Raw genomic sequence first — 9,637 nt, 5'->3', positions numbered from 1 at the left:
AGAGCACCAGAAAGCCAAAGCTTCCAGGCTTTCGTTCCTGGGGAGAAGGACTGTTGTTTGCTTTTTTAGGCCTACGCTGCAACTGCCATTCCCACTCCCAATATTCCAGACAGATGAAGATTCCTCCCAGACCAAAGGTGCCAGACCAGAAATCTCCTGCTGCCCATGGAGTGCCCAGGCTGACCCACCAAGTGCACCAGAAAGCCAAAGCTTCCAGGCTTTCTTTCCTTTGAATAAGAGCTTTTGTTTAGTTTTTTGAGCCCTGCACTGAAACTTCCAGTTCCACTCCCAGAATTCGACACAGATGAAGATTCCTGCCCGAGCAAAGGTGCCACACCAGAATTCTTTTGCTGCCCATGGAGTGCCCAGGCTGACCCACCAAGTGCACCAGAAAGCCAAAGCTTCCAGGCTTTCTTTCCTGTGAAGAAGAGCTTTTGTTTAGTTTTTTTGTACCCAGCACTCAAACTGCGAGTGCTACTCCCTGAAGATCCTCACAGACCAAGATTCCTCCCAGACCAAAGATGCCAGGACAGAGATCTCTTGCTGCCCATGGAGTGCCCAGGCTGACCCACCAAGTGCACCAGAAAGCCAAAAGTTCCAGGCTTTCTTTCCTGTGAAGAAGAGCTTTTGGTTTTGGTTTTTTGAGCCCTGCACTGAAACTTCCAGTTCCACTCCCAGAATTCCACACAGATGAAGATTCCTCCCAGAGTAAAGGTACCACCAAAAAAGCTCTTGCTGCCCATGGAGTGCCCAGGCTGATCCACCAAGTGCACCAGAAAGCCCAAGGTTCCAGGCTTTCTTTCCTTTGAATAAGAGCTTTTGTTTAGTTTTTTCAGCCCTGCACTGAAACTTCCAGTTCCACTCCCAGATTTCGACACAGATGAAGATTCCTGCCCAAGCAAAGGTGCCACACCAGAATTCTTTTGCTGCCCATGGTGTGCCCAGGCTGACCCACCAAGTGCACCAGAAAGCCAAAGCTTCCAGGCTTTCTTTCCTGAGGGAGAAGGGCTTTGTTTGCTTTTTCAGCCCTGTGCTTCAACTGCCATTCCCACTCCCAATATTCCAGACAGATGAAGATTCCTCCCAGACCAAAGGTGCCAGACCAGAAATCTCCTGCTGCCCATGGAGTGCCCAGGCTGACCCACCAAGTGCACCAGAAAGCCAAAGCTTCCAGGCTTTCTTTCCTGTGAAGAAGAGCTTTTGTTTAGTTTTTTTGTACCCAGCACTCAAACTGCGAGTGGTACCCTCTAAAATTCCACACAAGTGAAGATTCCTCCCAGAGCAAAGGTACCACCAAAAAAGCTCTTGCTGCAAATGGAGTGCCCAGGCTGATCCATCAAGAGCACCAGAAAGCCAAAGCTTCCAGGCTTTCTTTCCTGAGGGAGAAGGGCTTTTGTTTGGTTTTTTGAGCCCTGTGCTGCAACTGCCAGTCCCATTCCCAATATTCCAGACAGATGAAGATTCCTCCCAGACCAAAGGTGCCAGACCAGAAATCTCCTGCTGCCCATGGAGTGCCCAGGCTGACCCACCAAGTGCACCAGAAAGCCAAAGCTTCCAGGCTTTCTTTCCTGTGAAGAAGAGCTTTTGTTTAGTTTTTTGAGCCCTGCACTGAAACTGCCAGTTCCACTCCCAGAATTTGACACAGATGAAGATTCCTGCCCGAGCAAAGGTGCCACACCAGAATTCTTTTGCTGCCCATGGAGTGCCCAGGCTGACCCACCAAGTGCACCAGAAAGCCAAAGCTTCCAGGCTTTCTTTCCTGAGGGAGAAGGGCTTTTGTTTGGTTTTTTGAGCCCTGTGCTGCAACTGCCAGTCCCATTCCCAATATTCCAGACAGACCAAGATTCCTTCCAGACCAGAGATGCCAGGACAGAGATCTCTTGCTGCCCATGGAGTGCCCAGGCTGACCCACCGAAGTGCACCAGAAAGCCAAAAGTTCCAGGCTTTCTTTCCTGTGAAGAAGAGCTTTTGGTTTTGGTTTTTTGAGCCCTGCACTGAAACTGCCAGTTCCACTCCCAGAATTCCACACAGATGAAGATTCCTCCCAGAGTAAAGGTACCACCAAAAAAGCTCTTGCTGCCCATGGAGTGCCCAGGCTGATCCACCAAGTGCACCAGAAAGCCCAAGGTTCCAGGCTTTCTTTCCTTTGAATAAGAGCTTTTGTTTAGTTTTTTCAGCCCTGCACTGAAACTTCCAGTTCCACTCCCAGAATTCCACACAGATGAAGATTCCTCCCAGAGTAAAGGTACCACCAAAAAAGCCCTTGCTGCAAATGGAGTGCCCAGACTGATCCATCAAGAGCACCAGAAAGCCAAAGCTTCCAGGCTTTCGTTCCTGGGGAGAAGGACTGTTGTTTGCTTTTTTAGGCCTACGCTGCAACTGCCATTCCCACTCCCAATATTCCAGACAGATGAAGATTCCTCCCAGACCAAAGGTGCCAGACCAGAAATCTCCTGCTGCCCATGGAGTGCCCAGGCTGACCCACCAAGTGCACCAGAAAGCCAAAGCTTCCAGGCTTTCTTTCCTGTGAAGAAGAGCTTTTGTTTAGTTTTTTGAGCCCTGCACTGAAACTTCCAGTTCCACTCCCAGAATTTGACACAGATGAAGATTCCTGCCCGAGCAAAGGTGCCACACCAGAATTCTTTTGCTGCCCATGGAGTGCCCAGGCTGACCCACCAAGTGCACCAGAAAGCCAAAGCTTCCAGGCTTTCTTTCCTGTGAAGAAGAGCTTTTGTTTAGTTTTTTTGTACCCAGCACTCAAACTGCGAGTGCTACTCCCTGAAGATCCTCACAGACCAAGATTCCTCCCAGACCAAAGATGCCAGGACAGAGATCTCTTGCTGCCCATGGAGTGCCCAGGCTGACCCACCAAGTGCACCAGAAAGCCAAAAGTTCCAGGCTTTCTTTCCTGTGAAGAAGAGCTTTTGGTTTTGGTTTTTTGAGCCCTGCACTGAAACTGCCAGTTCCACTCCCAGAATTCCACACAGATGAAGATTCCTCCCAGAGTAAAGGTACCACCAAAAAAGCTCTTGCTGCCCATGGAGTGCCCAGGCTGATCCACCAAGTGCACCAGAAAGCCCAAGGTTCCAGGCTTTCTTTCCTTTGAATAAGAGCTTTGGTTTAGTTTTTTCAGCCCTGCACTGAAACTTCCAGTTCCACTCCCAGATTTCGACACAGATGAAGATTCCTGCCCAAGCAAAGGTGCCACACCAGAATTCTTTTGCTGCCCATGGAGTGCCCAGGCTGACCCACCAAGTGCACCAGAAAGCCAAAGCTTCCAGGCTTTCTTTCCTGAGGGAGAAGGGCTTTTGTTTGGTTTTTTCAGCCCTGTGCTTCAACTGCCATTCCCACTCCCAATATTCCAGACAGATGAAGATTCCTCCCAGACCAAAGGTGCCAGACCAGAAATCTCCTGCTGCCCATGGAGTGCCCAGGCTGACCCACCAAGTGCACCAGAAAGCCAAAGCTTCCAGCATTTCTTTCCTGTGAAGAAGAGGTTTTGTTTAGCTTTTTTTGCTCAGCACTGAAAATGCGAGTGGTACACTCTAAAATTCCACAAAGATGAAGATTCCTCCCAGACCAAAGGTACCACTAAAAAAAGCTCTTGCTGCCCATGGAGTGCCCAGGCTGACCCACCAAGTGCACCAGAAAGCCAAAAGTTCCAGGCTTTCTTTCCTGTGAAGAAGAGCTTTTGGTTTTGGTTTTTTGAGCCCTGCACTGAAACTGCCAGTTCCACTCCCAGAATTCCACACAGATGAAGATTCCTCCCAGAGTAAAGGTACCACCAAAAAAGCTCTTGCTGCCCATGGAGTGCCCAGGCTGACCCACCAAGTGCACCAGAAAGCCAAAGCTTCCAGGCTTTCTTTCCTGAGGGAGAAGGACCTTTGTTTGCTTTTTTCAGCCCTGTGCTGCAATTGCCAGTCCCACTCTGAATATTCCAATACAGACCAAGATTGCTTCCAGACCAAAGATGCAAGGACAAAGATCTCTTGCTGCCCATGGAGTGCCCAGGCTGACCCACCAAGTGCACCAGAAAGCCCAAGGTTCCAGGCTTTCTTTCCTGTGAAGAAGAGCTTTTGTTTAGTTTTTTGAGCCCTGCACTGAAACTTCCAGTTCCACTCCCAAAAATTCCACACAGATGAAGATTCCTGCCCGAGCAAAGGTGCCACACCAGAATTCTTTTGCTGCCCATGGAGTGCCCAGGCTGACCCACCAAGTGCACCAGAAAGCCAATGCTTCCAGGCTTTCTTTCCTTTGAAGAAGAGCTTTTGTTTAGTTTTTTGTAGCCCTGCACTGAAACTGCGAGTGCTACTCCTCTAAAATTCCACACAGATGAAGATTCCTCCCAGAGCAAAGGTACCACCAAAAAGCCCTTGCTGCAAATGGAGTGCCCAGGCTGATCCATCAAGAGCACCAGAAAGCCAAAGCTTCCAGGCTTTCGTTCCTGGGGAGAAGGACTTTTGTTTGCTTTCTTCAACCCTGTGCTGCAACTGCCATTCCCACTCCCAATATTCCAGACAGATGAAGATTCCTCCCAGACCAAAGGTGCCAGACCAGAAATCTCCTGCTGCCCATGGAGTGCCCAGGCTGACCCACCAAGTGCACCAGAAAGCCAAAAGTTCCAGGCTTTCTTTCCTGTGAAGAAGAGCTTTTGTTTAGTTTTTTGAGCCCTGCACTGAAACTTCCAGTTCCACTCCCAGAATTTGACACAGATGAAGATTCCTGCCCGAGCAAAGGTGCCACACCAGAATTCTTTTGCTGCCCATGGAGTGCCCAGGCTGACCCACCAAGTGCACCAGAAAGCCAATGCTTCCAGGCTTTCTTTCCTGAGGGAGAAGGGCTTTTGTTTGGTTTTTTGAGCCCTGTGCTGCAACTGCCAGTCCCATTCCCAATATTCCAGACAGACCAAGATTCCTTCCAGACCAGAGATGCCAGGACAGAGATCTCTTGCTGCCCATGGAGTGCCCAGGCTGACCCACCAAGTGCACCAGAAAGCCAAAGCTTCCAGGCTTTCTTTCCTGTGAAGAAGAGCTTTTGGTTTTGGTTTTTTTGAGCCCTGCACTCAAACTGCGAGTGGTACTCTCTAAAATACCACACAAGTGAAGATTCCTCCCAGAGCAAAGGTACCACCAAAAAAGCCCTTGCTGCAAATGGAGTGCCCAGGCTGATCCATCAAGAGCACCAGAAAGCCAAAGCTTCCAGGCTTTCGTTCCTGTGAATAAGAGCTTTTGTTTAGTTTTTTTGTACCCAGCACTCAAACTGCGAGTGCTACTCCCTGAAGATCCTCACAGACCAAGATTCCTCCCAGACCAAAGATGCCAGGACAGAGATCTCTTGCTGCCCATGGAGTGCCCAGGCTGACCCACCAAGTGCACCAGAAAGCCAAAAGTTCCAGGCTTTCTTTCCTGTGAAGAAGAGCTTTTGGTTTTGGTTTTTTGAGCCCTGCACTGAAACTTCCAGTTCCACTCCCAGAATTCCACACAGATGAAGATTCCTCCCAGAGTAAAGGTACCACCAAAAAAGCTCTTGCTGCCCATGGAGTGCCCAGGCTGATCCACCAAGTGCACCAGAAAGCCCAAGGTTCCAGGCTTTCTTTCCTTTGAATAAGAGCTTTGGTTTAGTTTTTTCAGCCCTGCACTGAAACTTCCAGTTCCACTCCCAGAATTTCGACACAGATGAAGATTCCTGCCCAAGCAAAGATGCCACACCAGAATTCTTTTGCTGCCCATGGAGTGCCCAGGCTGACCCACCAAGTGCACCAGAAAGCCAATGCTTCCAGGCTTTCTTTCCTGAGGGAGAAGGGCTTTTGTTTGGTTTTTTGAGCCCTGTGCTGCAACTGCCAGTCCCATTCCCAATATTCCAGACAGACCAAGATTCCTTCCAGACCAGAGATGCCAGGACAGAGATCTCTTGCTGCCCATGGAGTGCCCAGGCTGACCCACCAAGTGCACCAGAAACCCAAAGCTTCCAGGCTTTCTTTCCTGTGAAGAAGAGCTTTTGTTTAGTTTTTTTGTACCCAGCACTCAAACTGCGAGTGGTACTCTCTAAAATACCACACAAGTGAAGATTCCTCCCAGAGCAAAGGTACCACCAAAAAAGCCCTTGCTGCAAATGGAGTGCCCAGGCTGACCCACCAAGTGCACCAGAAAGCCAAAAGTTCCAGGCTTTCTTTCCTGTGAAGAAGAGCTTTTGGTTTTGGTTTTTTGAGCCCTGCACTGAAACTTCCAGTTCCACTCCCAGAATTCCACACAGATGAAGATTCCTCCCAGAGTAAAGGTACCACCAAAAAAGCTCTTGCTGCCCATGGAGTGCCCAGGCTGATCCACCAAGTGCACCAGAAAGCCCAAGGTTCCAGGCTTTCTTTCCTTTGAAGAAGAGCTTTTGTTTAGTTTTTTCAGCCCTGCACTGAAACTTCCAGTTCCACTCCCAGATTTCGACACAGATGAAGATTCCTGCCCGAGCAAAGGTGCCACACCAGAATTCTTTTGCTGCCCATGGTGTGCCCAGGCTGACCCACCAAGTGCACCAGAAAGCCAAAGCTTCCAGGCTTTCTTTCCTGTGAAGAAGAGGTTTTGTTTAGCTTTTTTTTGCTCAGCACTGAAAATGCAAGTGGTACACTCTAAAATTCCACAAAGATGAAGATTCCTCCCAGACCAAAGGTACCACTAAAAAAGCTCTTGCTGCCCATGGAGTGCCCAGGCTGACCCACCAAGTGCACCAGAAAGCCAAAAGTTCCAGGCTTTCTTTCCTGTGAAGAAGAGCTTTTGGTTTTGGTTTTTTGAGCCCTGCACTGAAACTGCCAGTTCCACTCCCAGAATTCCACACAGATGAAGATTCCTCCCAGAGTAAAGGTACCACCAAAAAAGCTCTTGCTGCCCATGGAGTGCCCAGGCTGACCCACCAAGTGCACCAGAAAGCCAAAGCTTCCAGGCTTTCTTTCCTGAGGGAGAAGGACCTTTGTTTGCTTTTTTCAGCCCTGTGCTGCAATTGCCAGTCCCACTCTGAATATTCCAGTAAGACCAAGATTCCTTCCAGACCAAAGATGCCAGGACAAAGATCTCTTGCTGCCCATGGAGTGCCCAGGCTGACCCACCAAGTGCACCAGAAAGCCCAAGTTTCCAGGCTTTCTTTCCTGTGAAGAAGAGCTTTTGTTTAGTTTTTTGAGCCCTGCACTGAAACTTCCAGTTCCACTCCCAGAATTCCACACAGATGAAGATTCCTGCCCGAGCAAAGGTGCCACACCAGAATTCTTTTGCTGCCCATGGAGTGCCCAGGCTGACCCACCAAGTGCACCAGAAAGCCAAAGCTTCCAGGCTTTCTTTCCTGTGAAGAAGAGCTTTTGTTTAGTTTTTTTGTACCCAGCACTCAAACTGCGAGTGGTACTCTCTAAAATTCCACACAAGTGAAGATTCCTCCCAGAGCAAAGGTACCACCAAAAAAGCTCTTGCTGCAAATGGAGTGCCCAGGCTGATCCATCAAGAGCACCAGAAAGCCAAAGCTTCCAGGCTTTCTTTCCTGAGGGAGAAGGGCTTTTGTTTGGTTTTTTGAGCCCTGTGCTGCAACTGCCAGTCCCATTCCCAATATTCCAGACAGATGAAGATTCCTCCCAGACCAAAGGTGCCAGACCAGAAATCTCCTGCTGCCCATGGAGTGCCCAGGCTGACCCACCAAGTGCACCAGAAAGCCAAAGCTTCCAGGCTTTCTTTCCTGTGAAGAAGAGCTTTTGTTTAGTTTTTTGAGCCCTGCACTGAAACTTCCAGTTCCACTCCCAGAATTTGACACAGATGAAGATTCCTGCCCGAGCAAAGGTGCCACACCAGAATTCTTTTGCTGCCCATGGAGTGCCCAGGCTGACCCACCAAGTGCACCAGAAAGCCAAAGCTTCCAGGCTTTCTTTCCTGTGAAGAAGAGCTTTTGTTTAGTTTTTTTGTACCCAGCACTCAAACTGCGAGTGCTACTCCCTGAAGATCCTCACAGACCAAGATTCCTCCCAGACCAAAGATGCCAGGACAGAGATCTCTTGCTGCCCATGGAGTGCCCAGGCTGACCCACCAAGTGCACCAGAAAGCCCAAGTTTCCAGGCTTTCTTTCCTGTGAAGAAGAGCTTTTGGTTTTGGTTTTTTGAGCCCTGCACTGAAACTTCCAGTTCCACTCCCAGAATTCCACACAGATGAAGATTCCTCCCAGAGTAAAGGTACCACCAAAAAAGCTCTTGCTGCCCATGGAGTGCCCAGGCTGATCCACCAAGTGCACCAGAAAGCCCAAGGTTCCAGGCTTTCTTTCCTTTGAAGAAGAGCTTTTGTTTAGTTTTTTCAGCCCTGCACTGAAACTTCCAGTTCCACTCCCAGATTTCGACACAGATGAAGATTCCTGCCCGAGCAAAGGTGCCACACCAGAATTCTTTTGCTGCCCATGGTGTGCCCAGGCTGACCCACCAAGTGCACCAGAAAGCCAAAGCTTCCAGGCTTTCTTTCCTGAGGGAGAAGGGCTTTTGTTTGCTTTTTCAGCCCTGTGCTTCAACTGCCATTCCCACTCCCAATATTCCAGACAGATGAAGATTCCTCCCAGACCAAAGGTGCCAGACCAGAAATCTCCTGCTGCCCATGGAGTGCCCAGGCTGACCCACCAAGTGCACCAGAAAGCCAAAGCTTCCAGGCTTTCTTTCCTGTGAAGAAGAGCTTTTGTTTAGCTTTTTTTGCTCAGCACTGAAAATGCGAGTGGTACACTCTAAAATTCCACAAAGATGAAGATTCCTCCCAGACCAAAGGTACCACTAAAAAAAGCTCTTGCTGCCCATGGAGTGCCCAGGCTGACCCACCAAGTGCACCAGAAAGCCAAAAGTTCCAGGCTTTCTTTCCTGTGAAGAAGAGCTTTTGGTTTTGGTTTTTTGAGCCCTGCACTGAAACTGCCAGTTCCACTCCCAGAATTCCACACAGATGAAGATTCCTCCCAGAGTAAAGGTACCACCAAAAAAGCTCTTGCTGCCCATGGAGTGCCCAGGCTGACCCACCAAGTGCACCAGAAAGCCAAAGCTTCCAGGCTTTCTTTCCTGAGGGAGAAGGACCTTTGTTTGCTTTTTTCAGCCCTGTGCTGCAATTGCCAGTCCCACTCTGAATATTCCAGTAAGACCAAGATTCCTTCCAGACCAAAGATGCCAGGACAAAGATCTCTTGCTGCCCATGGAGTGCCCAGGCTGACCCACCAAGTGCACCAGAAAGCCCAAGTTTCCAGGCTTTCTTTCCTGTGAAGAAGAGCTTTTGTTTAGTTTTTTGAGCCCTGCACTGAAACTTCCAGTTCCACTCCCAAAAATTCCACACAGATGAAGATTCCTGCCCGAGCAAAGGTGCCACACCAGAATTCTTTTGCTGCCCATGGAGTGCCCAGGCTGACCCACCAAGTGCACCAGAAAGCCAAAGCTTCCAGGCTTTCTTTCCTGTGAAGAAGAGCTTTTGTTTAGTTTTTTTGTACCCAGCACTCAAACTGCGAGTGGTACCCTCTAAAATTCCACACAAGTGAAGATTCCTCCCAGAGCAAAGGTACCACCAAAAAAGCTCTTGCTGCCCATGGAGTGCCCAGGCTGATCCACCAAGTGCACCAGAAAGCCCAAGGTTCCAGGCTTTCTTTCCTTTGAAGAAGA

This window comes from Chiroxiphia lanceolata, chromosome 6 (genome assembly GCF_009829145.1).
Source record: "Chiroxiphia lanceolata isolate bChiLan1 chromosome 6, bChiLan1.pri, whole genome shotgun sequence".
Lineage (NCBI taxonomy): Eukaryota > Metazoa > Chordata > Aves > Passeriformes > Pipridae > Chiroxiphia > Chiroxiphia lanceolata.
This window is presented reverse-complemented; position numbering follows the sequence as displayed.